The sequence below is a fragment of the Lissotriton vulgaris genome, chromosome 5 (assembly GCF_964263255.1).
Source record: "Lissotriton vulgaris chromosome 5, aLisVul1.2, whole genome shotgun sequence".
NCBI classification, from domain to species: domain Eukaryota; kingdom Metazoa; phylum Chordata; class Amphibia; order Caudata; family Salamandridae; genus Lissotriton; species Lissotriton vulgaris.
In genome coordinates, this window is record NC_141693.1 from 1,544,975,529 (window position 1) to 1,545,000,988 (window position 25,460).

Sequence of the window (25,460 nt, forward strand, 5' to 3'; positions counted from 1 at the left end):
TATATCAATTTTTCTGGAAAAGTAAGAGTGGATATTGGTTTTCACCTCAGATGGGACTCAAACCCACAATCCCTGGCTTAGGAGGCCAGTGCCTTATCCATTAGGCCACTGAGGCACAGATGGAAAGGGGCGACCATTCGGTCCCCCCGAACGTATGGTGGAGTACCTCGATCCCCCCGGGAAGCCATCTTGGGCGGGAGGCGAGTCTCGGCTGGTATGCCCGAAGCGGCGTAGCCGGGGCGCGCCTTTTTCCCGCCCTAGAGTGGGCTGGCCTAGACACCGACGCGGCCGGCCACGCCCTCGGAGGCAGGCGGGGGCGGGTTCACGCCCACCCTGAAGACGGATAACAGGAGCCGAAGCCAAGAAAGCATCCTCTTGTTCCTGTGCTCTGAAGCTGCACCTCCCCGCTGCACGTGAGCTCGAGACGGAACGAAGAGCCAATTTTGAGCGTTGTAATCTTTCTTTTGTCTTACAGATATCCCGTCTGAGAATGCCCAAGAAAGTCGGAAAGCGGGTCGGTACCGAGGAGATGCTCCGCATGCTCATGAAGGAGATAGCCGATCTGAAGAAAAAGGTTGAGGCTAAGGACGGGGAGGGAGGACCGAAACGGCCTTTGCAGGGAACAATCCCCGGTGGAAAAAGCAAGAGGCCCAGAAGGGGAGCACTTGGGGGAGAGACCCCGGTTCCCGAAACCCTACGAGAGGAGCCAACCCCGGTGCCGAAAGAGGGGAATCCAATCCCTGTGGTGGTCACCCCCGTGAACAGGGAGGATATGCCCCCCGAGTTAGCGGCACAATTGGCAGCGTGGTTGGGAAACGATAGCGAGGGCGCCACGGCTGACGACGCCCGGGCAGTAATGAGGCAACTGCCGGAATCTAGGGAGGCTGCGAAGGCGCCATCTTCTGTTCCCCCACAGGTTCCGGCGGCTGGAAGTACAGCAGGCCCAAGTTCGGCGACAAGCGCGGGGTCTACTTCAGGTAAGCGGACATTGCCGATTGCGGGGGAGGGGTCTGTACCTTCTCGAAAGGAGAAGATTGCCCAGCACGTCCCACAAGAAATCAAGGAATTGATTTGGGCGGATAAATATGTAAACATGTTTTCATTGCTTACCGACCATTACGAGATCGAGCATGTGAAGAGTCAAAAGGAGCTCATGCATCCGAGTGTTTGGCGCGCAAAAATGGCCGCCTTTAAGGTCGACGAGACCATTGGTACTTGGGGCAGAGCGTGGGGCATTTTTACTTCCATCATGGGTGAGCGCAGGCCCGAGTTGTTGACCGAGTTACCCATTTATCAGTCGCGTATTATGGAGTATTCTGTGGCATATGGGGGCAATCAGTGGTTCTGCTATGACAATCTGTTTAGAAAAGCTAAAGAACACAACCCATTGTTGTCTTGGGATTGTTACGACTCCGTGTCTTGGCAAAAAATGGAGAGTACAGGGATGTTGAAGGTGCCATTGGTAGGGAGTAACGGGGGGGAATCCTCCCGCCAAAACTCTGGGACACCCTTTCGGACGGGTGCAGGTAACGAGTACCACTCGAAGCCGAGTGGCAACACAGGTAAAAGGGGGATCTGTTGGAATTTTAACAGAGGCAAATGTACTAGGCCCCAGGGGTCATGCAAATTCAGACATGAGTGTGGGGGGTGCGGGCAGCCATCCCATCCTGAGTCCATGTGCAGAGCCAAAACGGGTGATAACGGTGGTAAGGGAGGCGCCAAACAGGTCTAATATAGTCCGAGGGGCGCCTTTACCGACCCCGATTGATACCATGGCAATGATTCCTTGGCTCAGCGAATACCCGGATCATGCTTCCGCTGGGGTGTTACGGAACGGGTTTTCATATGGTTTCCGCATCCCAGTGGGGGATTTTCAGGGGGTACCAAACTGTAAGAATCAAATGTCGGTCTTACAGCACACGGCGGTGGTGCAGGTAAAGATTGGGAAAGAGGTGACTCGAGGTCGTGTCGCCGGTCCATTCGATTTGCCACCGGTTGCTAACTTTGTGTGTTCTCCTCTAGGGGTGGTCCCCAAGAAGGACCCGGGTGAGTTTCGGCTGATACATAATTTGTAAGCCCCACGTGGTCTTTCCGTGAATGACGCAATAGACCCGGAAGTGTGTTCGGTGTGGTACGCATCTTTCGATGAGGCCGTTGCCATGTTGAATCGCCTGGGGCCCGGTACGCTGATGGCCAAATCGGACATCGAGTCAGCGTTCCGGTTGCTCCCGGTACACCCAGACGATCAGCGTCTCCTTGGTTTTCAGTTTCAGGGTCGCTATTACATGGATAGATGTATGCCAATGGGATGCTCGATTTCATGTGCCTATTTCGAGAAGTTCAGTTGTTTTCTGCAGTGGGTATTCACGAGGAAGACAGGTTTTCAACATGTTATGCACTATCTCGATGACTTTCTGTTTTTGGGGGCAGCCGGGGATTCTGAGTGTGGACAGGTTTTACATGAATTTTGTGTCCTAATGAATCAATTCGGTGTGCCATTGGCGCCAGGTAAGACTGTGGGTCCCTCGACCTTGATCGAGTTTCTGGGGATCGAGCTCGACTCGGTGGAAGGTTGTTTTCGATTACCCAAGGAAAAAGTGTTAAAATTCAGGTTATCCCTTGAGACATGTATTCGTGCAACGAAAGTAAACCTGCATCAATTGCAACAGGTGGTGGGTCAGTTGAAGCTCGATTGCACAATCCATGGTCGGCTTGAAGGAAGGGCATCATCGCACGAGACTCTCGGCAGAGGTTCGCCAGGACATGCGCATTTGGATTGCATTCCTGGCGGATTTCAATGGTCGAATTGTCTGGAACAAACCAGCGGTGTCTTCCGAGGAGTTGGGGCTTTGGACAGACTCGGCGGGGAGTATGGTTTTTGGCGCCATATTGGGTACACAATGGTCGGCTCAAAAATGGCCGTCATGGTGGCATGAGTGCGGGTTGACGAGTAACATTGCTTTTCTCGAACTGTTCCCTATTCTGGTGGCTTTGAAAACATGGCCAGAAGGGTTTAGGGATCACTCTGTGGTGTTCTGGTCTGATAACATGACCGTGGTTGAGTGTATCAATAGTCAGGCAGCACAATGCAAATTGATTCTGAGACTGCTCAAGGAAATTGTGTTGTTATGCATGCAACTGAATGTACTGTTTAGGGCGCGACACGTGCCGGGGATGATGAACCAAGCGGCTGATGCGCTTTCTCGTTTCCGTATGCAGGCCTTCTGGGGTTTTCTGCCCACAGCGGACCCGGTGGCGGCACCCTTTCCCGAAGCTCTCTGGTCTCTCGGTGGCCCGAACTACAAAACCTCGTGGGAGAGAGTTTAGCACCCAGGACGAGGAAGGCATATGAAGGGGCGTTCCGTTCCTATTGGGCCTTTTTGGGTACTGCCGGGGGGGAGCTTTGGGGTCAGGAAGAGTTTGTAGTGAGATTCCTGCTCTCTTTACATCAGGCAGGCAAGTCAGTAGCTACGGCCCGGAGGCATCGGGCCGCCATTTCCTTTATGGCAAGGGCTCATGGGATCCAGGACCCGACAGCGTCTTTCGTTGTGCAGAAAGCGCTACGTGGGTGGCAACGCCTTGAGGGTCGCAGAGTAGACGATAGGCACCCGATAGGTCTGGATAGGTTGACCCTGTTATTGTCCGTGCTACCGGTAACATGTTCATGCCAGTACGAAGCAGTGTTGTTCCGAGCCGCATTTGCATTAGCATTCCATGGGGCTATGCGGGTAAGCGAATTAGTGGCAAAGAACAAGCAGGATACGATGGGGGGACTGTGCCGGGAACACATTCAGGTCAGGGAGGAGACGATGACGGTCTCGTTTGTCAGGTCCAAATCCGATCAGGGTGCAATCGGGGACTGCGTAATCATTCAGAGGATCCCCGGGTCTTCCATGTGCCCTGTTGTGTGCGTAGAGGAATATTTAGCGCAGAGGGTGGCAGCATGGGGGGGGACCTTGTTAAGACACGCGGACGCCACCCCACTGACGAGGTTTCAGTTTCAGCGGGTGCTTGCGATGTCGATTTCGGCCGCGGGCTTGAACCCCGGCGAGTTTGGGACCCATTCCTTTCGGATAGGGGCTGCTACAGAGGCTACAGCCAGGGGTCTGAATGTTGAACAAGTAAAACGTGTGGGGCGTTGGTCCTCGAACTGTTATAAGAGGTATGTGCGGTTGCACATGTTGTGAAGCTGTAATGATGTACTCACGCTTCTTGTTTTTGTTTGGTTTTCAGTGGCGCAAGCCTACGAGGCGGGGCGGACTGTGCAGTCGACCCGACACCGGGGGGCCAGCGGTCAGACATCACCGGCTGTGAAAAAGGAGGTGTGGGTCGTGGGCCACTCATACGTGAGGCGTGCCGCGGACGTATTCAAAGCAGGTGACATGATTCACGTGGCTGGGGAATAAGGGTACAGTGTGTCCTTCTACGGAAAGGGCGGGCTCTGTATTGACCAGTTTCGATCATTTTTTGAGGGTTTGTTAGGGCGGACGAGGTCACCGCCGTCTGTAGTCATAGTACATCTTGGGGGCAATGATTTGGTGACCACTGGTAGACGACTTCTTCTTGAGGCGATGCTTTCCACGGTAAGTTGGTTGGCGAGAAGAGTTCCAGGGTGCACAATTGCATGGTCCCATATGATCCCACGGAAAATGTGGAGGGGGGCTATTTCTGTTTCTGCTCTGAATCATTCAGTAAGGAAAATTAATAATAAAGTGAGTAGATTGTTCCGTTCAAGTACACTGCATTCTATTTCGCATGGTTGTATTAAAGGGGACAGTATGTATTTGGGGGATGGTGTTCATTTGTCCCGGATGGGGAACGAGTTACTCATAGGAGACCTGATAGCTTGGCTAAAGACTTTATGACATGACCTTTAGGCAGGAGTGTTGTGGGGGGTCCGGATAGCCGGTCAACTATCCGGCCTGTGGCGGTAAGGTCATGATCGGTGAGCAGTAATTCGAAGATCCCTATGAGGGGGCGTCACCCATTACGGATGGGAGCGCGCGGGGGAGGTGGCCAATTGGCCCCTCAACGGGGAGGCGGTCCTGTCTAAGGAGAGGCCGCCGGAAGGAAAGGAAAGGTGGTCAAGGCCCCTTCCTGGATAGGAGGGGCTACGGCCCCTCCTGGGGAATTTCCCGGGGCCAGGACATCTGCGACGGCAGATGGGTAAGTTGTGTGGGGTGCGGGAGGGGGTTTACGCTACCTTTTAGACACCTCACACGAGTCCTCGAACGACCGTTAAATGGCGTCGAGTTTATTGGGGCCCCCGTCAAGTACAAAGGGAAATTGGTAGATGCACTTGAGGTACGCCTCTGTGCGGTCACTCCTCTCACAAGTGAGGGGGGTATTTCTGGTTTAGGGATCTGACACCGGTTACGACCTTGCCGTTGGCCCTTAACGTTAGGATGTACAATTTCAAGTCAAATGTTTTGTAGGATGTTAGTTCGGCTAGGAGAACCTTTGTATTAGAGATCTGTTAAGGTTAGCCAAACATCGTAATGTGGAAATGAAATTGTACATAATATGAAACTGTTATTTTAATGTTTTAATTTTGTTTCATATTTTAATAAATACGGCCGGGAAGGGTGACTCCCTTCCCGCCTTCCAAAAGTTCAAGAACGGTTTCCGGTTTCCCAATTCTTGGGGATTGTGTTGAGAGGGGGTGGCGGGTATCTCAGCCATATGGAAAGGGGCGACCATTCGGTCCCCTCGAACGTATGGTGGAGTACCTCGATCCCCCCGGGAAGCCATCTTGGGCGGGAGGCGAGTCTCGGCTGGTATGCCCGAAGCGGCGTAGCCGGGGCGCGCCTTTTTCCCGCCCTAGAGTGGGCTGGCCTAGACACCGACGCGGCCGGCCACGCCCTCGGAGGCAGGCGGGGGCGGGTTCACGCCCACCCTGAAGACGGATAAAAGGAGCGGAAGCCAAGAAAGCATCCTCTTGTTCCTGTGCTCTGAAGCTGCACCTCCCCGCTGCACGTGAGCTCGAGACGGAACGAAGAGCCAATTTTGACCCACCCACCAGCCCCTGAGGACAGCGATTCGTTGTGAATACAGTTGATATAGTATCTTTTTGTTTTCTCTGTTTTCTTACAGGTTGTGATGATATCGTGAAATTGCTTAAGATGCAATAAAGATTGGTTATTTTCAGTATATTTTGCAAATAAAGTTTTGGAGCAAGGATTGAGCAGTATTCACGCTTGGTAATAAGTGATGTTTGCTTTGTAATCTCAGTAACTTAGTTAGACTTGTCGTATTTATTTTGGTCGGGCGGTAAGGTCATAATCGGTGAGCAGTAATTCGAAGATCCCTATGAGGGGGCGTCACCCATTACGGATGGGAGCGCGCGGGGGAGGTGGCCAATTGGCCCCTCAACGGGGAGGCGGTCCTGTCTAAGGAGAGGCCGCCGGAAGGAAAGGAAAGGTGGTCAAGGCCCCTTCCTGGATAGGAGGGGCTACGGCCCCTCCTGGGGAATTTCCCGGGGCCAGGACATCTGCGACGGCAGATGGGTAAGTTGTGTGGGGTGCGGGAGGGGGTTTACGCTACCTTTTAGACACCTCACACGAGTCCTCGAACGACCGTTAAATGGCGTCGAGTTTATTGGGGCCCCCGTCAAGTACAAAGGGAAATTGGTAGATGCACTTGAGGTACGCCTCTGTGCGGTCACTCCTCTCACAAGTGAGGGGGGTATTTCTGGTTTAGGGATCTGACACCGGTTACGACCTTGCCGTTGGCCCTTAACGTTAGGATGTACAATTTCAAGTCAAATGTTTTGTAGGATGTTAGTTCGGCTAGGAGAACCTTTGTATTAGAGATCTGTTAAGGTTAGCCAAACATCGTAATGTGGAAATGAAATTGTACATAATATGAAACTGTTATTTTAATGTTTTAATTTTGTTTCATATTTTAATAAATACGGCCGGGAAGGGTGACTCCCTTCCCGCCTTCCAAAAGTTCAAGAACGGTTTCCGGTTTCCCAATTCTTGGGGATTGTGTTGAGAGGGGGTGGCGGGTATCTCAGCCATATAAACACTTGCAGTCTAGAGGCATTATTTAAATGTATTCAATCGTCAAACACTGGTGTCTGCACACAGGACATTTCTCAGTTCTCTCCATAAGTAAACTTCCCATTTTCATCCTCTTCCATCCCCGACTTTAACACTCTGTTCTGTGCTATAATGGACTCTCTATATTTCGAGCAAGTGGAGAGAAATTGGAGGAGAACCACTCTCGACTCAACACTTCTTCTTTCCTGGATGCTTTTCTCAATAAACTGGGCTTTGACAGTGGTATCAAGCCGTCCTTGTCTTCAGCAGGACACAGAAACAGGCACTAAGTCTCCTAACCAAGTTCAACCACACTCTGCAACTTAATAGACCAATGCTTCACAAATTAGCCAACTGTGTCATCAGCATAGGCAGCCAATGTGCCAATCCTTTATAATTCTTCTGTAGTACTTCTCTTTCTCGTAGGCAAAATTAGCACTTTAACTGCACAAATCATATAGATTTTACACTTGAAGCACTCCATGAACACATACTTACACACCTTGCATTTCATCTACACACCCTTAAGCTAAAAACCCATTCTGTCAAGTCAAAATTCTGCAACCTTATTACATATTCCATGCGTGTACATAGAAGCACTTCTTAATGCCACTAACATGAACAAGATTTTAGGCTGAAGATGCAATCTAAATGACTGTGCAGTATGTACTCCACTTCATGAATAATTAGGAATGAGAACATTATGGCTATAAGAGTATTGGAAGAGCCTGCTTCCATTCTGAATGGAAATCTGAGTTGTGTGACCATTGGCAAAAACCAACCACGAAGGGACTCGAACCCTCAATCTTCTGATCCGAAGTCAGACGCCTTATCCATTAGGCCACGCGGTCATATGTCCTGTTGGGCTTATTTTTATAATGTAGGTGGTATGCAAGGATGGGAAATATGATATTGATAGTTATTTAGGTTTACATCCCATTGTGTGTTTTCAGCTCCTTTCAATTAAAGCACTCTTTTGGAATCTATATAATGAAAATGTCACCAGTACGATAAGCTTTTGTTTTCTTTTTTGCATTTAAACCTCTTTCTTCATGAGATTAAAGCTCAGTTGTATGCTTTACATAGCTCTGGATATTTCCAGAAGTGGAGAGAAACTGTTTTGACAGTAGTACAAACTGCTCCTTTCTGGATATGCCAATTTACACATGCTCAAAGGTTGTATGTGTTTCATGAATCCTGACTTGCCCTATTCAAGTAGCTGAAAGCCTGTCACCTCCTCTAGAAACAACAGTTACACCAATCCAATTCAAATCATTTTTTCCAAAGGAATATCTTCTGCTGGGTCAAAGTTGCATCTGACAAAGATAGGTGTTTAAAAATCTACTTTGTAGTTTCAGAACACCAACATGAGTCCGGAGAGTACAGAAGTAAAATGGTACCATCTCACAGTTCCTAATACCTCATAAGCTTCTGAGCGGAAGCATGTAATAAATATATAAATTTTTCTAGAAAAGTAATAGTGGATATTGGTTTTCACCTCAGATGGGACTCAAACCCACAATCCCTGGCTTAGGAGGCCAGTGCCTTATCCATTAGGCCACTGAGGCACAGATGAACACTTGCAGTCTAGAGGCATTATTTAACCCCTTCGATGCTGATGACGAGCTCGGCTCATCATCAGCCACGGTGGTCGTGTGCTGATGACGAGCTGAGCTCGTCATGAATATATGGCATCAGTGATTTTCCAGCACAGGGGAAAAATACCCACAGCAGCCAAGGTGTTAAATGTATTCAATCATCAAACAATGGTGTCTGCACACAGGACATTTCTCAGTTCTCTCCATAAGTAAACTTCCCATTTTCATCCTCTTCCATCCCCGACTTTAACACTCTGGTCTGTGCTATAATGGAGGCTCTGCATTTCGAGCAAGTGGAGAGAAATTGGAGGAGAACCACTTTCGACTCAACACTTCTTCTTTCCTGGATGCTTATCTCAATAAACTGGGCTTTGACAGTGGTATCAAGCCGTCCTTGTCTTCAGCAGGACACAGAAACAGGCACCAAGTCTCCTAACCAAGTTCAACCACACTCTGCAACTTAATAGACCAATGCTTTACAAATTAGCCAACTGTGTCATCAGCAAAGGCAGCCAATGTGCCAATCCTTTATAATTCTTCTGTAGTACTTTTCTTTCTCGTAGGCAAAATTAGCACTTTAACTGCACAAATCATACAGATTTTTACACTTGAAGCACTCCATGAACACATACTTACACACCTTGCATTTCATCTACACACCCTTAAGCTAAAAACCCATTCTGTCAAGTCAAAATTCTGCAACCCTATTACATATTCAGTGCGTGTACATAGAAGCACTTCTTAATGCCACTAACATGGACAAGATTTTAGGCTGAAGATGCAATCTAAATGACTGTGCAGTATGTACTCCACTTCATGAATAATTAGGAATGAGAACATGATGGCTATAAGAGTATTGGAAGAGCCTGCTTCCATTCTGAACGGAAAGCTGAGTTGTGTGTCCATTGGCAAAAACAGACCACGAAGGGACTCGAACCCTCAATCTTCTGATCCGAAGTCAGACACCTTATCCATTAGGCCACGCGGTCATATGTCCTGCTGTGCTTATTTTTATAATGTAGGTGGTATGCAAGGATGGGAAATATGATATTGATAGTTATTTAGGTTTACACCCCATTGTGTTTTTTCAGCTCCTTTCAATTAAAGCACTCTTTTGGAATCTATATAATGAGAATGTCACCAGTACGATAAGCTTTTGTTTTCTTTTTTGCATTTAAACCTCTTTCTTCATGAGATTAAAGCTCAGTTGTATGCTTTACATAGCTCTGGATATTTCCAGAAGTGGAGAGAAACTGTTTTGACAGTAGTACAAACTGCTCCTTTCTGGATATGCCAATTTACACACGCTCAAAGGTTGTATACGTTTCATGAATCCTGCCTTGCCCTATTCAAGTAGCTGAAAGCCTGTCACCACCTCTAGAAACAACAGTTACACCAATCCAATTCAAATCATTTTTTCCAAAGGAATATCTTCTGCCGGGTCAAAGTTTCATCTGACAAAGATAGGTGTTCAAAAATCTACTTTGTAGTTTCAGAACACCAACATGAGTCCGGAGAGTACAGAAGTAAAATGGTACCATTTCAAAGTTCCTAATACCTCATAAGCTTCTGAGCGGAAGAATGTAATAAATATATAAATTTTTCAAGAAAGGTAATACTGGATATTGGTTTTTACCTCAGATGGGACTCGAACACACAATCCCTGGCTTAGGAGGCCAGTGCCTTATCCATTAGGCCACTGAGGCACAGATAAACACTTGCAGTCTAGAGGCATTATCTAAATGTATTCATTCGTCAAACACTGGTGTCTGCACACAGGACATTTCTCAGTTCTCTCCATAAGTAAACTTCCCATTTTCATCCTCTTCCATGCCCAACTGTAACACTCTGTTCTGTGCTATAATGGAGGCTCTGCATTTCGAGCAAGTGGAGAGAAATTGGAGGAGAACCACTTTCGACTCAACACTTCTTCTTTCCTGGATGCTTTTCTCAATAAACTGGGCTTTTACAGTGGTATCAAGCAGTCCTTGTCTTCAGCAGGACAAAGAAACAGGCACCAAGTCTCCTAACCAAGTTCAACCACACTATGCAACTTAATATACCAATGCTTTGCAAATTAGCCAACTGTGTCATCAGCAAAGGCAGCCAATGTGCCAATCCTTTATAATTCTCCTGTAGTACTTTTCTTTCTCGTAGGCAAAATTAGCACTTTAACTGCACAAATCATACAGATTTTATACTTGAAGCACTCCATGGACACATACTTACACACCTTGCATTTCATCTACACACCCTTAAGCTAAAAACCCATTCTGTCAAGTCAAAATTCTGCAACCCTATTACATATTCAGTGCGTGTACATAGAAGCACTTCTTAATGCCACTAACATGGACAAGATTTTAGGCTGAAGATGCAATCTAAATGACTGTGCAGTATGTACTCCACTTCATGAATAATTAGGAATGAGAACATGATGGCTATAAGAGTATTGGAAGAGCCTGCTTCCATTCTGAACGGAAAGCTGAGTTGTGTGACCATTGGCAAAAACCGACCACAAAGGGACTCGAACCCTCAATCTTCTGATCCGAAGTCAGACGCCTTATCCATTAGGCCACGCGGTCATATGTCTTGCTGTGCTTATTTTTATAATGTAGGTGGTATGCAAGGATGGGAAATATGATATTGATAGTTATTTAGGTTTACATCCCATTGTGTTTTTTCAGCTCCTTTCAATTAAAGCACTCTTTTGGAATCTATATAATGAGAATGTCACCAGTACGATAAGCTTTTGTTTTCTTTTTTGCATTTAAACCTCTTTCTTCATGAGAATAAAGCTCAGTTGTATGCTTTACATAGCTCTGGATATTTCTAGAAGTGGAGAGAAACTGTTTTGACAGTAGTAAAAACTGCTCCTTTCTGGATATGCCAATTTACACACTCTCAAAGGTTGTATACGTTTCATGAATCCTGACTTGCCCTATTCAAGTAGCTGAAAGCCTGTCACCACCTCTAGAAACAACAGTTACACCAATCCAATTCAAATCATTTTTTCCAAAGGAATATCTTCTGCCGGGTCAAAGTTGCATCTGACAAAGATAGGTGTTTAAAAATCTACTTTGTAGTTTCAGAACACCAACATGACTCTGAAGAGTACAGAAGTAAAATGGTACCATTTCAAACTTCCTAATACCACATAAGCTTCTGAGCGGAAGCATGTAATAAATATATCAATTTTTCTGGAAAAGTAAGAGTGGATATTGGTTTTCACCTCAGATGGGACTCGAACCCACAATGCCCGGCTTAGGAGGGCAGTGCCTTATCCATTCAGCCACTGAGGCACAGATAAACACTTGCAGTCTAGAGGCATTATTTAAATGTATTCAATCGTCAAACACTGGTGTCTGCACACAGGACATTTCTCAGTTCTCTCCATTAGTAAACTTCCCATTTTCATCCTCTTCCATCCCCGACTTTAACACTCTGTTCTGTGCTATAATGGAGGCTCTGCATTTCGAGCAAGTGGAGAGAAATTGGAGGAGAACCACTTTCGACTCAACACTTCTTCTTTCCTGGATGCTTTTCTCAATAAACTAGGCTTTGACAGTGGTATCAAGCCGTCCTTGTCTTCAGCAGGACACAGAAACAGGCACCAAGTCTCCTAACCAAGTTCAACCACACTCTGCAACTTAATAGACCAATGCTTTACAAATTAGCCAACTGTGTCATCAGCAAAGGCAGCCAATGTGCCAATCCTTTATAATTCTTCTGTAGTACTTCTCTTTCTCGTAGGCAAAATTAGCACTTTAACTGCACAAATCATACAGATTTTACACTTGAAGCACTCCATGAACACATACTTACACACCTTGCATTTCATCTACACACCCTTAAGCTAAAAACCCATTCTGTCAAGTCAAAATTCTGCAACCCTATTACATATTCAGTGCGTGTACATAGAAGCACTTCTTAATGCCACTAACATGAACAAGATTTTAGGCTGAAGATGCAATCTAAATGACTGTGCAGTATGTACTCCACTTCATGAATAATTATGAATGAGAACATGATGGCTATAAGAGTATTGGAAGAGCCTGCTTCCATTCTGAATGGAAATCTGAGTTGTGTGACCATTTGCAAAAACCGACCACGAAGGGACTCGAACCCTCAATCTTCTGATACGAAGTCAGACGCCTTATCCATTAGGCCAAGCGGTCATATGTCCTGCTGTGCTTATTTTTATAATGTAGGTGGTATGCAAGGATGGGAAATATGATATTGATAGTTATTTAGGTTTACATCCCATTGTGTGTTCTCGGCTCCTTTCAATTAAAGCACTCTTTTGGAATCTATATAATGAGAATGTCACCAGTTTGATAAGCTTTTGTTTTCTTTTTTGCATTTAAACCTCTTTCTTCCTGAGATTAAAGCTCAGTTGTATGCTTTACATAGCTCTGGATATTTCCAGAAGTGGAGAGAAACTGTTTTGACAGTAGTACAAACTGCTCCTTTCTGGATATGCCAATTTACACACGCTCAAAGGTTGTATACGTTTCATGAATCCTGACTTGCACTATTCAAGTAGCTGAAAGCCTGTCACCACCTCTAGAAACAACAGTTACACCAATCCAATTCAAATCATTTTTTCGAAAAAGGTATATCTTCTGCCGGGTCAAAGTTGCATCTGACAAAGATAGGTGTTTAAAAATCTACTTTGTAGTTTCAGAACACCAACATGACCCTGAAGAGTACAGAAGTAAAATTGTACCATTTCAAAGTTCCTAATACCTCATAAGCTTCTGAGCGGAAGCATGTAATAAATTTATAAAATTTTCTGGAAAAGTAAGAGTGGATATTGGTTTTCACCTCAGATGGGACTCGTACCCACAATCCCTGGCTTAGGAGGCCAGTGTCTTATCCATTAGGCCACTGAGGCACGGATAAACATTTGCAGTCTAGCGGCATTATTTAAATGTATTCAATCGTCAAACACTGGTGTCTACACACAGGACATTTCTCCTTTCTCTCCATAAGTAAACTTCCCATTTTCATCCTCTTCCATCCCCGACTTTAACACTCTGTTCTGTGCTATAATGGAGGCTCTGCATTTCGCGCAAGTGGAGAGAAATTGGAGGAGAACCACTTTCGACTCAACACTTCTTCTTTCCTGGATGCTTTTCTCAATAAACTGGGCTTTGACAGTGGTATCAAGCCGTCCTTGTCTTTAGCAGGACACAGAAACAGGCACCAAGTCTCCTAACCAAGTTCAACCACACTCTGCAACTTAATAGACCAATGCTTCACAAATTAGCCAACTGTGTCATCAGCAAAGGCAGCCAATGTGCCAATCCTTTATAATTCTTCTGTAGTACTTCTCTTTCTCGTAGGCAAAATTAGCACTTTAACTGCACAAATCATACAGATTTTACACTTGAAGCACTCCATGAACACATACTTACACACCTTGCATTTCATCTACACACCCTTAAGCTAAAAACCTATTCTGTCAAGTCAAAATTCTGCAACCCTATTACATATTCCGTGCGTGTACATAGAAGCACTTCTTAATGCCACTAACATGAACAAGATTTTAGGCTGAAGATGCAATCTAAATGACTGTGCAGTATGTACTCCACTTCATGAATAATTAGGAATAAGAACATGATGGCTATAAGAGTATTGGAAGAGCCTGCTTCCATTCTGAATGGAAATCTGAGTTGTGTGACCATTGGCAAAAACCAACCACGAAGGGACTCGAACCCTCAATCTTCTGATACGAAGTCAGACGCCTTATCTATTAGGCCACGCGGTCATATGTCCTGCTGTGCTTATTTTTATAATGTAGGTGGTATGCAAGGATGGGAAATATGATATTGATAGTTATTTAGGTTTACATCCCATTGTGTGTTTTCAGCTCCTTTCAATTAAAGCACTCTTTTGGAATCTATATAATGAAAATGTCTCCAGTACGATAAGCTTTTGTTTTCTTTTTTGCATTTAAACCTCTTTCTTCATGAGAATAAAGCTCAGTTGTACGCTTTACATAGCTCTGGATATTTCTAGAGGTGGAGAGAAACTGTTTTGACAGTAGTAAAAACTGCTCCTTTCTGGATATGCCAATTTACACACGCTCAAAGGTTGTATACGTTTCATGAATCCTGACTTGCCCTATTCAAGTAGCTGAAAGCCTGTCACCACCTCTAGAAACAACAGTTACACCAATCCAATTCAAATCATTTTTTCCAAAGGAATATCTTCTGCCGGGTCAAAGTTGCATCTGACAAAGATAGGTGTTTAAAAATCTACTTTGTAGTTTCAGAACACCAGCATGACTCTGAAGAGTACAGAAGTAAAATGGTACCATTTCAAAGTTCCTAATACCACATAAGCTTCTGAGCGGAAGCATGTAATATATATATCAATTTTTCTGGAAAAGTAAGAGTGGATATTGGTTTTCACCTCAGATGGGACTCGAACCCACAATCCCTGGCTTAGGAGGCCAGTGCCTTATCCATTAGGCCACTGAGGCACAGATGAACACTTGCAGTCTAGAGGCATTATTCAAATGTATTCAATCGTCAAACACTGGTGTCTGCACACAGGACATTTCTCAGTTCTCTCCATAAGTAAACTTCCCATTTTCATCCTCTTCCATCCCCGACTTTAACACTCTGTTCTGTGCTATAATGGAGGCTCTGCATTTCGAGCAAGTGGAGAGGAATTGGAGGAGAACCACTTTCGACTCAACACTTCTTCTTACCTGGATGCTTTTCTCAATAAACTGGGCTTTGACAGTGGTATCAAGCCGTCCTTGTCTTCAGCAGGATACAGAAACAGGCACCAAGTCTCCTAACCAAGTTCAACCACACTCTGCAACTTAATAGACCAATGCTTTACAAATTAGCCAACTGTGTCATCAGCAAAGGCTGCCAATGTGCCAATCCTTTATAATTCTTCTGTAGTACTTTTCTTTCTCGTAGGCAAACTTAGCACTTTAACTGCACAAACCATACAGATTTTTACACTTGAAGCACTCCATGAACACATACTTACACACCTTGCATTTCATCTACACACCCTTAAGCTAAAAACCCATTCGGTCAAGTCAAAATTCTGCAACCCTATTACATATTCAGTGCGTGTACATAGAAGCACTTCTTAATGCCACTAACATGGACAAGATTTTAGGCTGAAGATGCAATCTAAATGACTGTGCAGTATGTACTCCACTTCATGAATTATTAGGAATGAGAACATGATGGCTATAAGAGTATTGGAAGAGCTTGCTTCCATTCTGAACGGAAAGCTGAGTTGTGTGTCCATTGGCAAAAACCGACCACGAAGGGACTCGAATCCTCAACCCTCTGATCCGAAGTCAGACACCTTATCCATTAGGCCACTCAGTCATATGTCCTGCTGTGCTTATTTTTATAATGTAGGTGGTATGCAAGGATGGGAAATATGATATTGATAGTTATTTAGGTTTACATCCCATTGTGTTTTTTCAGCTCCTTTCAATTAAAGCACTCTTTTGGAATCTATATAATGAGAATGTCACCAGTACGATAAGCTTTTGTTTTCTTTTTTGCATTTAAACCTCTTTCTTCATGAGATTAAAGCTCAGTTGTATGCTTTACATAGCTCTGGATATTTCCAGAAGTGGAGAGAAACTGTTTTGACAGTAGTACAAACTGCTCCTTTCTGGATATGCCAATTTAAACACGCTCAAAGGTTGTATACGTTTCATGAATCCTGCCTTGCCCTATTCAAGTAGCTGAAAGCCTGTCACCACCTCTAGAAACAACAGTTACACCAATCCAATTCAAATCATTTTTTCCAAAGGAATATCTTCTGCCGGGTCAAAGTTGCATCTGACAAAGATAGGTGTTTAAAAATCTACTTTGGAGTTTCAGAACACCAACATGAGTCCGGAGAGTACAGAAGTAAAATGGTACCATTTCAAAGTTCCTAATACCTCATAAGCTTCTGAGCGGAAGCATGTAATAAATATATAAATTTTTCAAGAAAAGTAATACTGGATATTGGTTTTCACCTCAGATGGGACTCGAACCCACAATCCCTGGCTTAGGAGGCCAGTGCCTTATCCATTAGGCCACTGAGGCACAGATGAACACTTGCAGTCTAGAGGCATTATTTAAATGTATTCAATTGTCAAACACTGGTGTCTGCACACAGGACATTTCTCAGTTCTCTCCATAAGTAAACTTCCCATTTTCATCCTCTTCCATCCCCGACTTTAACACTCTGTTCTGTGCTATAATGGAGGCTCTGCATTTCGCGCAAGTGGAGAGAAATTGGAGGAGAACCACTTTCGACTCAACACTTCTTCTTTCCTGGATGCTTTTCTCAATAAACTGGGCTTTGACAGTGGTATCAAGCCGTCCTTGTCTTCAGCAGGACACAGAAACAGGCACCAAGTCTCCTAACCAAGTTCAACCACACTCTGCAACTTAATAGACCAATGCTTCACAAATTAGCCAACTGTGTCATCAGCAAAGGCAGCCAATGTGCCAATCCTTTAAAATTCTTCTGTAGTACTTCTCTTTCTCGTAGGCAAAATTAGCACTTTAACTGCACAAATCATACAGATTTTACACTTGAAGCACTCCATGAACACATACTTACACACCTTGCATTTCATCTACACACCCTTAAGCTAAAAACCCATTCTGTCAAGTCAAAATTCTGCAACCCTATTACATATTCTGTGCGTGTACATAGAAGCACTTCTTAATGCCACTAACATGAACAAGATTTTAGGCTGAAGATGCAATCTAAATGACTGTGCAGTATGTACTCCACTTAATGAATAATTAGGAATGAGAACATGATGGCTATAAGAGTATTGGAAGAGCCTGCTTCCATTCTGAATGGAAATCTGAGTTGTGTGACCATTGGCAAAAACCAACCACGAAGGGACTCAAACCCTCAATCTTCTGATACGAAGTCAGACGCCTTATCCATTAGGCCACGCGGTCATATGTCCTGCAGTGCTTATTTTTATAATGTAGGTGGTATGCAAGGATGGGAACTATGATATTGATAGTTATTTAGGTTTACATCCCATTGTGTGTTTTCAGCTCCTTTCAATTAAAGCACTCTTTTGGAATCTATATAATGAAAATGTCTCCAGTACGATAAGCTTTTGTTTTCTTTTTTGCATTTAAACCTCTTTCTTCATGAGAATAAAGCTCAGTTGTACGCTTTACATAGCTCTGGATATTTCTAGAGGTGGAGAGAAACTGTTTTGACAGTAGTAAAAACTGCTCCTTTCTGGATATGCCAATTTACACACGCTCAAAGGTTGTATACGTTTCATGAATCCTGACTTGCCCTATTCAAGTAGCTGAAAGCCTGTCACCACCTCTAGAAACAACGGTTACACCAATCCAATTCAAATCATTTTTTCCAAAGGAATATCTTCTGCCGGGTCAAAGTTGCATCTGACAAAGATAGGTGTTTAAAAATCTACTTTGTAGTTTCAGAACACCAGCATGACTCTGAAGAGTAAAGAAGTAAAATGGTACCATTTCAAAGTTCCTAATACCACATAAGCTTCTGAGCGGAAGCATGTAATAAATATATCAATTTTTCTGGAAAAGTAAGAGTGGATATTGGTTTTCACCTCAGATGGGACTCGAACCCACAATCCCTGGCTTAGGAGGCCAGTGCCTTATCCATTAGGCCACTGAGGCACAGATAAACACTTGCAGTCTAGAAACATTATTTAAATGTACTCAATCGTCAAACACTGGTGTCTGCACACAGGACATTTCTCAGTTCTCTCCATGAGTAAACTTCCCATTTTCATCCTGTTCCGTCCCCGACTTTAACACTCTGTTCTGTGCTATAATGGACTCTCTGCATTTCGAGCAAGTGGAGAGAAATTGGAGGATAACCCCTCTCGACTCAACACTTCTTCTTTCCTGAATGCTTTTCTCAATAAACTGGCCTTTGACAGTGGTATCAAGCCATCCTTGTCTTCAGCAGGACACAGAAACAGGCACCAAGTCTCCTAACCAAGTTCAACCACACTCTGCAACTTAATAGACCAATGCTCCACAAATTAGCCAACTGTGTCATCAGCAAAGCAGCCAATGTGCCAATCCTTTATAATTCTTCTGTAGTACTTCTCTTTCTCGTAGGCAAAATTAGCACTTTAACTGCACAAATCATACAGATTTTACACTTGAAGCACTCCATGAACACATACTTACACACCTTGCATTTCATCTACACACCCTTAAGCTAAAAACCCATTCTGTCAAGTCAAAATTCTGCAACCCTATTACATATTCAGTGCGTGTACATAGAAGCACTTCTTAATGCCACTAACATGAACAAGATTTTAGGCTGAAGATGCTATCTAAATGACTGTGCAGTATGTACTCCACTTCATGAATATTTAGGAATGAGAACATGATGGCTATAAGAGTATTGGAAGAGCCTGCTTCCATTCTGAATGGAAATCTGAGTTGTGTGTCCATTGGCAAAAACCGACCACGAAGGGACTCGAACCCTTAATCTTCTGATTCGAAGTCAGACACCTTATCCATTAGGCCACGCGGTCATATGTCCTGCTGTGCTTAATTTTATAATGGTGGTAGTATGCAAGGATGGGAAATATGATATTGATAGTTATTTAGGTTTACATCCCATTGTGTTTTTTCAGCTCCTTTCAATTAAAGCACTCTTTTGGAATCTATATAATGAGAATGTCACCAGTACGATAAGCTTTTGTTTTCTTTTTTGCATTTAAACCTCTTTCTTCATGAGATTAAAGCTCAGTTGTATGCTTTACATAGCTCTGGATATTTCCAGAAGTGGAGAGAAACTGTTTTGACAGTAGTACAAACTGCTCCTTTCTGGAAATGCCAATTTACACACGCTCAAAGGTTGTATACGTTTCATGAATCCTGCCTTGCCCTGTTCAAGTAGCTGAAAGCCTGTCACCACCTCTAGAAACAACAGTTACACCAATCCAATTCAAATCATTTTTTCCAAAGGAATATCTTCTGCCGGGTCAAAGTTGCATCTGACAAAGATAGGTGTTTAAAAATCTACTTTGTAGTTTCAGAACACCAACATGACCCTGAAGAGTACAGAAGTAAAATGGTACCATTTCAAAGTTCCTAATACCTCATAAGCTTCTGAGCGGAAGCATGTTATAAATATATACATTTTTCTGGAAAAGTAAGAGCGGATATTGGTTTTCACCTCAGATGGGACTCGAACCCACAATCCCTGGCTTAGGAGGCCAGTGCCTTATCCATTAGGCCACTGAGGCACAGATAAACACTTGCAGTCTAGAGGCATTATTTAAATGTATTCAATCGTCAAACACTGGTGTCTGCACACAGGACATTTCTCAGTTCTCTCCATAAGTAAACTTCCCATTTTCATCCTCTTCCATCCCCGACTTTAACACTCTGTTCTGTGCTATAATGGAGGCTCTGCATTTCGAGCAAGTGGAGAGAAATTGGAGGAGAACCACTTTCGACTCAACACTTCTTCTTTCCTGGATGCTTTTCTCAATAAACTGGGCTTTGACAGTGGTATCAAGCCGTCCTTGTCTTCAGCAGGACACAGAAACAGGCACCAAGTCTGCTAACCAAGTTCAACCACACTCTGCAACTTATTAGACCAATGCTTTCCAAATTAGCCAACTGTGTCATCAGCAAAGGCAGCCAATGTGCAAAACCTTTATAATTCTTCTGTAGTACTTTTCTTTCTCGTAGGCAAAATTAGCACTTTAACTGCACAAATCATACAGATTTTTACACTTGAAGCACTCCATGAACACATACTTACACACCTTGCATTTCATCTACACACCCTTAAGCTAAAAACCCATTCTGTCAAGTCAAAATTTTGCAACCCTATTACATATTCAGTGCGTGTACATAGAAGCACTTCTTAATGCCACTAACATGGACAAGATTTTAGGCTGAAGATGCAATCTAAATGACTGTGCAGTATGTACTCCACTCCATGAATAATTAGGAATGAGAACATGATGGCTATAAGAGTATTGGAAGAGCCTGCTTCCATTCTGAATGGAAAGCTGAGTTGTGTGACCATTGGCAAAAACCGACCACGAAGGGACTCGAACCCTCAATCTTCTGATCCGAAGTCAGACACCATATCCATTAGGCCACGCGGTCATATGTCCTGCTGTGCTTATTTTTATAATGTAGGTGGTATGCAAGGATGGGAAATATGATATTGATAGTTATTTAGGTTTACATCCCATTGTGTTTTTTCAGCTCCTTTCAATTAAAGCACTCTTTTGGAATCTATATAATGAGAATGTCACCAGTACGATAAGCTTTTGTTTTCTTTTTTGCATTTAAACCTCTTTCTTCATGAGTTTAAAGCTCAGTTGTATGCTTTACATAGCTCTGGATTTTTCCAGAAGGGTAGAGAAACTGTTTAGACAGTAGTACAAACTGCTCCTTTCTGGATATGCCAATTTACACACGCTCAAAGGTTGTATACGTTTCATGAATCCTGACTTGCCCTATTCAAGTAGCTGAAAGCCTGTCACCACCTCTAGAAACAACAGTTACACCAATCCAATTCAAATCATTTTTTCCAAAGGAATATCTTCTGACGGGTCAAAGTTGTATCCGACAAAGATAGGTGTTTAAAAATCTACTTTGTAGTTTCAGAACATCAACATGACCCTGAAGAGTACAGAAGTAAAATGGTACCATTTCAAAGTTCCTAATACCTCATAAGCTTCTGAGCGGAAGCATGTAATAAATATATAAATTTTTCTAGAAAAGTAATAGTGGATATTGGTTTTCACCTCAGATGGGACTCGAACCCACAATCCCTGGCTTAGGAGGCCAGTGCCTTATCCATTAGGCCACTGAGGCACAGATGAACACTTGCACGCTAGAGGCATTATATAAATGTATTCAATCGTCAAACACTGGTGTCTGCACACAGGACATTTCTCAGTTCTCTCCATAAGTAAACTTCCCATTTTCATCCTCTTCCATCCCCGACTTTAACACTCTGTTCTGTGCTATAATGGAGGCTCTGCATTTCGCGCAAGTGGAGAGAAATTGGAGGAGAACCACTTTTGACTCAACACTTCTTCCTTCCTGGATGCTTTTCTCAATAAACTGGGCTTTGACAGTGGTATCAAGCCGTCCTTGTCTTCAGCAGGACACAGAAACAGGCACCAAGTCTGCTAACCAAGTTCAACCACACTCTGCAACTTAATAGACCAATGCTTTCCAAATTAGTCAACTGTGTCATCAGCAAAGGCAGCCAATGTGCAAAACCTTTATAATTCTTCTGTAGTACTTTTCTTTCTCGTAAGCAAAATTAGCACTTTAACTGCACAAATCATACAGATTTTTACACTTGAAGCACTCCATGAACACATACTTACACACCTTGCATTTCATCTACACACCCTTAAGCTAAAAACCCATTCTGTCAAGTCAAAATTCGGAAACCCTATTACATATTCAGGGCGTGTACATAGAAGCACTTCTTAATGCCACTAACATGGACAAGATTTTAGGCTGAAGATGCAATCTAAATGACTGTGCAGTATGTACTCCACTGCATGAATAATTAGGAATGAGAACATGATGGCTATAAGAGTATTGGAAGAGCCTGCTTCCATTCTGAACGGAAAGCTGAGTTGTGTGTCCATTGGTTAAATCCGACCACGAAGGGACTCGAACCCTCAATCTTCTGATCCGAAGTCAGACACCTTATCCATTAGGCCACGCGGTCATATGTCCTGCTGTGCTTATTTTTATAATGTAGGTAGTATGCAAGGATGGGAAATATGATATTGATAGTTATTTAGGTTTACATCCCATTGTGTTTTTTCAGCTCCTTTCAATTAAAGCACTCTTTTGGAATCTATATAATGAGAATGTCACCAGTACGATAAGCTTTTGTTTTCTTTTTTGCATTTAAACCTCTTTCTTCATGAGATTAAAGCTCAGTTGTATGCTTTACATAGCTCTGGATATTTCCAGAAGTGGAGAGAAACTGTTTTGACAGTAGTACAAACTGCTCCTTTCTGGATATGCCAATTTACACACGCTCAAAGGTTGTATACGTTTCATGAATCCTGCCTTGCCCTATTCAAGTAGCTGAAAGCCTGTCACCACCTCTAGAAACAACAGTTACACCAATCCAATTCAAATCATTTTTTCCAAAGGAATATCTTCTGCCGGGTCAAAAAGTAAAATGGTACCATTTCAAAGTTCCTAATACCACATAAGCTTCTGAGCGGAAGCATGTAATAAATATATCAATTTTTCTGGAAAAGTAAGAGTGGATATTGGTTTTCACCTCCGATGGGACTCGAACCCACAATCCCTGGCTTAGGAGGCCAGTGCCTTATCCATTAGGCCACTGAGGCACAGATAAACACTTGCAGTCTAGAAACATTATTTAAATGTACTCAATCGTCAAACACTGGTGTCTGCACACAGGACATTTCTCAGTTCTCTCCATGAGTAAACTTCCCATTTTCATCCTCTTCCATCCCCGACTTTAACACTCTGTTCTGTGCTATAATGGACTCTCTGCATTTCGAGCAAGTGGAGAGAAATTGGAGGAGAACCCCTCTCGACTCAACACTTCTTCTTTCCTGAATGCTTTTCTCAATAAACTGGCCTTTGACAGTGGTATCAAGCCATCCTTGTCTTCAGCAGGACACAGAAACAGGCACCAAGTCTCCTAACCAAGTTCAACCACACTCTGCAACTTAATAGACCAATGCTTCACAAATTAGCCAACTGTGTCATCAGCAAAGGCAGCCAATGTGCCAATCCTTTATAATTCTTCTGTAGTACTTCTCTTTCTCGTAGGCAAAATTAGCACTTTAACTGCACAAATCATACAGATTTTACACTTGAAGCACTCCATGGACACATACTTACACACCTTGCATTTCATCTACACACCCTTAAGCTAAAAACCCATTCTGTCAAGTCAAAATTCTGCAACCCTATTACATATTCAGTGCGTGTACATAGAAGCACTTCTTAATGCCACTAACATGAACAAGATTTTAGGCTGAAGATGCTATCTAAATGACTGTGCAGTATGTACTCCACTTCATGAATATTTAGGAATGAGAACATGATGGCTATAAGAGTATTGGAAGAGCCTGCTTCCATTCTGAATGGAAATCTGAGTTGTGTGTCCATTGGCAAAAACCGACCACGAAGGGACTCGAACCCTCAATCTTCTGATTCGAAGTCAGACACCTTATCCATTAGGCCACGCGGTCATTTGTCCTGCTGTGCTTAATTTTATAATGGTGGTAGTATGCAAGGATGGGAAATATGATATTGATAGTTATTTAGGTTTACATCCCATTGTGTTTTTTCAGCTCCTTTCAATTAAAGCACTCTTTTGGAATCTATATAATGAGAATGTCACCAGTACGACAAGCTTTTGTTTTCTTTTTTGCATTTAAACCTCTTTCTTCATGAGATTAAAGCTCAGTTGTATGCTTTACATAGCTCTGGATATTTCCAGAAGTGGAGAGAAACTGTTTTGACAGTAGTACAAACTGCTCCTTTCTGGAAATGCCAATTTACACACGCTCAAAGGTTGTATACGTTTCATGAATCCTGCCTTGCCCTGTTCAAGTAGCTGAAAGCCTGTCACCACCTCTAGAAACAACAGTTACACCAATCCAATTCAAATCATTTTTTCCAAAGGAATATCTTCTGCCGGGTCAAAGTTGCATCTGACAAAGATAGGTGTTTAAAAATCTACTTTGTAGTTTCAGAACACCAACATGACCCTGAAGAGTACAGAAGTAAAATGGTACCATTTCAAAGTTCCTAATACCTCATAAGCTTCTGAGCGGAAGCATGTTATAAATATATAAATTTTTCTGGAAAAGTAAGAGCGGATATTGGTTTTCACCTCAGATGGGACTCGAACCCACAATCCCTGGCTTAGGAGGCCAGTGCCTTATCCATTAGGCCACTGAGGCACAGATAAACACTTGCAGTCTAGAGGCATTATTTAAATGTATTCAATCGTCAAACACTGGTGTCTGCACACAGGACATTTCTCAGTTCTCTCCATAAGTAAACTTCCCATTTTCATCCTCTTCCATCCCCGACTTTAACACTCTGTTCTGTGCTATAATGGAGGCTCTGCATTTTGAGCAAGTGGAGAGAAATTGGAGGAGAACCACTTTCGACTCAACACTTCTTCTTTCCTGGATGCTTTTCTCAATAAACTGGGCTTTGACAGTGGTATCAAGCCGTCCTTGTCTTCAGCAGGACACAGAAAGAGGCATCAAGTCTCCTAACCAAGTTCAACCACACGCTGCAACTTAGTATACCAATGCTTTACAAATTAGCCAACTGTGTCATCAGCAAAGGCAGCCAATGTGCCAATCCTTTATAATTCTTCTGTAGTACTTTTCTTTCTAGTAGGCAAAATTAGCATTTTAACTGCACAAATCATACAGATTTTACACTTGAAGCACTCCATGAACACATACTTACACACCTTGCATTTCATCTACACACCCTTAAGCTAAAAACCCATTCTGTCAAGTCAGAATTCTGCAACCCTATTACATATTCAGTGCGTGTACATAGAAGCACTTCTTAATGCCACTAACATGAACAAGATTTTAGGCTGAAGATGCAATCTAAATGACTGTGCAGTATGTACTCCACTTCATGAATAATTAGGAATGAGAACATGATGGCTATATGAGTATTGGAAGAGCCTGCTTCCATTCTGAATGGAAAGCTGAGTTGTGTGACCAGTGGCAAAAACCGACCACGAAGGGACTCGAACCCTCAATCTTCTGATCCGAAGTCAG

The 25,460-nt window shown here is 43.4% G+C and overlaps 18 non-coding genes across 18 annotated transcripts in view; all 18 read right to left on the reverse strand.

Moving 5' to 3' along the window:
• Window positions 1-42: 42 nt before the first annotated feature.
• On the reverse strand, window positions 43-115 carry TRNAR-CCU (transfer RNA arginine (anticodon CCU)). Its single transcript has one exon. It is a non-coding gene; the product is annotated as a tRNA-Arg (tRNA).
• A 7,706-nt stretch (window positions 116-7,821) lies between these two features.
• TRNAR-UCG (transfer RNA arginine (anticodon UCG)) lies at window positions 7,822-7,894 on the reverse strand. Its single transcript has one exon. It is a non-coding gene; the product is annotated as a tRNA-Arg (tRNA).
• A 644-nt stretch (window positions 7,895-8,538) lies between these two features.
• Window positions 8,539-8,611, reverse strand: TRNAR-CCU (transfer RNA arginine (anticodon CCU)). The gene has a single exon. It is a non-coding gene; the product is annotated as a tRNA-Arg (tRNA).
• Window positions 8,612-9,557: 946 nt separating this feature from the next.
• Window positions 9,558-9,630, reverse strand: TRNAR-UCG (transfer RNA arginine (anticodon UCG)). The gene has a single exon. It is a non-coding gene; the product is annotated as a tRNA-Arg (tRNA).
• A 644-nt stretch (window positions 9,631-10,274) lies between these two features.
• TRNAR-CCU (transfer RNA arginine (anticodon CCU)) lies at window positions 10,275-10,347 on the reverse strand. The gene has a single exon. It is a non-coding gene; the product is annotated as a tRNA-Arg (tRNA).
• Window positions 10,348-11,150: 803 nt separating this feature from the next.
• TRNAR-UCG (transfer RNA arginine (anticodon UCG)) lies at window positions 11,151-11,223 on the reverse strand. The gene has a single exon. It is a non-coding gene; the product is annotated as a tRNA-Arg (tRNA).
• Window positions 11,224-15,055: 3,832 nt separating this feature from the next.
• TRNAR-CCU (transfer RNA arginine (anticodon CCU)) lies at window positions 15,056-15,128 on the reverse strand. Its single transcript has one exon. It is a non-coding gene; the product is annotated as a tRNA-Arg (tRNA).
• A 1,521-nt stretch (window positions 15,129-16,649) lies between these two features.
• On the reverse strand, window positions 16,650-16,722 carry TRNAR-CCU (transfer RNA arginine (anticodon CCU)). Its single transcript has one exon. It is a non-coding gene; the product is annotated as a tRNA-Arg (tRNA).
• Window positions 16,723-18,242: 1,520 nt separating this feature from the next.
• TRNAR-CCU (transfer RNA arginine (anticodon CCU)) lies at window positions 18,243-18,315 on the reverse strand. Its single transcript has one exon. It is a non-coding gene; the product is annotated as a tRNA-Arg (tRNA).
• An 802-nt stretch (window positions 18,316-19,117) lies between these two features.
• On the reverse strand, window positions 19,118-19,190 carry TRNAR-UCG (transfer RNA arginine (anticodon UCG)). The gene has a single exon. It is a non-coding gene; the product is annotated as a tRNA-Arg (tRNA).
• Window positions 19,191-19,834: 644 nt separating this feature from the next.
• Window positions 19,835-19,907, reverse strand: TRNAR-CCU (transfer RNA arginine (anticodon CCU)). Its single transcript has one exon. It is a non-coding gene; the product is annotated as a tRNA-Arg (tRNA).
• Window positions 19,908-20,711: 804 nt separating this feature from the next.
• TRNAR-UCG (transfer RNA arginine (anticodon UCG)) lies at window positions 20,712-20,784 on the reverse strand. The gene has a single exon. It is a non-coding gene; the product is annotated as a tRNA-Arg (tRNA).
• Window positions 20,785-21,428: 644 nt separating this feature from the next.
• TRNAR-CCU (transfer RNA arginine (anticodon CCU)) lies at window positions 21,429-21,501 on the reverse strand. The gene has a single exon. It is a non-coding gene; the product is annotated as a tRNA-Arg (tRNA).
• An 804-nt stretch (window positions 21,502-22,305) lies between these two features.
• TRNAR-UCG (transfer RNA arginine (anticodon UCG)) lies at window positions 22,306-22,378 on the reverse strand. The gene has a single exon. It is a non-coding gene; the product is annotated as a tRNA-Arg (tRNA).
• Window positions 22,379-22,945: 567 nt separating this feature from the next.
• Window positions 22,946-23,018, reverse strand: TRNAR-CCU (transfer RNA arginine (anticodon CCU)). Its single transcript has one exon. It is a non-coding gene; the product is annotated as a tRNA-Arg (tRNA).
• Window positions 23,019-23,821: 803 nt separating this feature from the next.
• TRNAR-UCG (transfer RNA arginine (anticodon UCG)) lies at window positions 23,822-23,894 on the reverse strand. Its single transcript has one exon. It is a non-coding gene; the product is annotated as a tRNA-Arg (tRNA).
• A 644-nt stretch (window positions 23,895-24,538) lies between these two features.
• TRNAR-CCU (transfer RNA arginine (anticodon CCU)) lies at window positions 24,539-24,611 on the reverse strand. The gene has a single exon. It is a non-coding gene; the product is annotated as a tRNA-Arg (tRNA).
• An 803-nt stretch (window positions 24,612-25,414) lies between these two features.
• The window catches only part of TRNAR-UCG (transfer RNA arginine (anticodon UCG)), a 73-nt gene continuing 27 nt past the window's right edge, over window positions 25,415-25,460 (reverse strand). Inside the window, exon 1 of the tRNA in view lies at window positions 25,415-25,460. This exon is cut by the window's right edge and continues 27 nt beyond it. This is a non-coding gene — a tRNA (tRNA-Arg).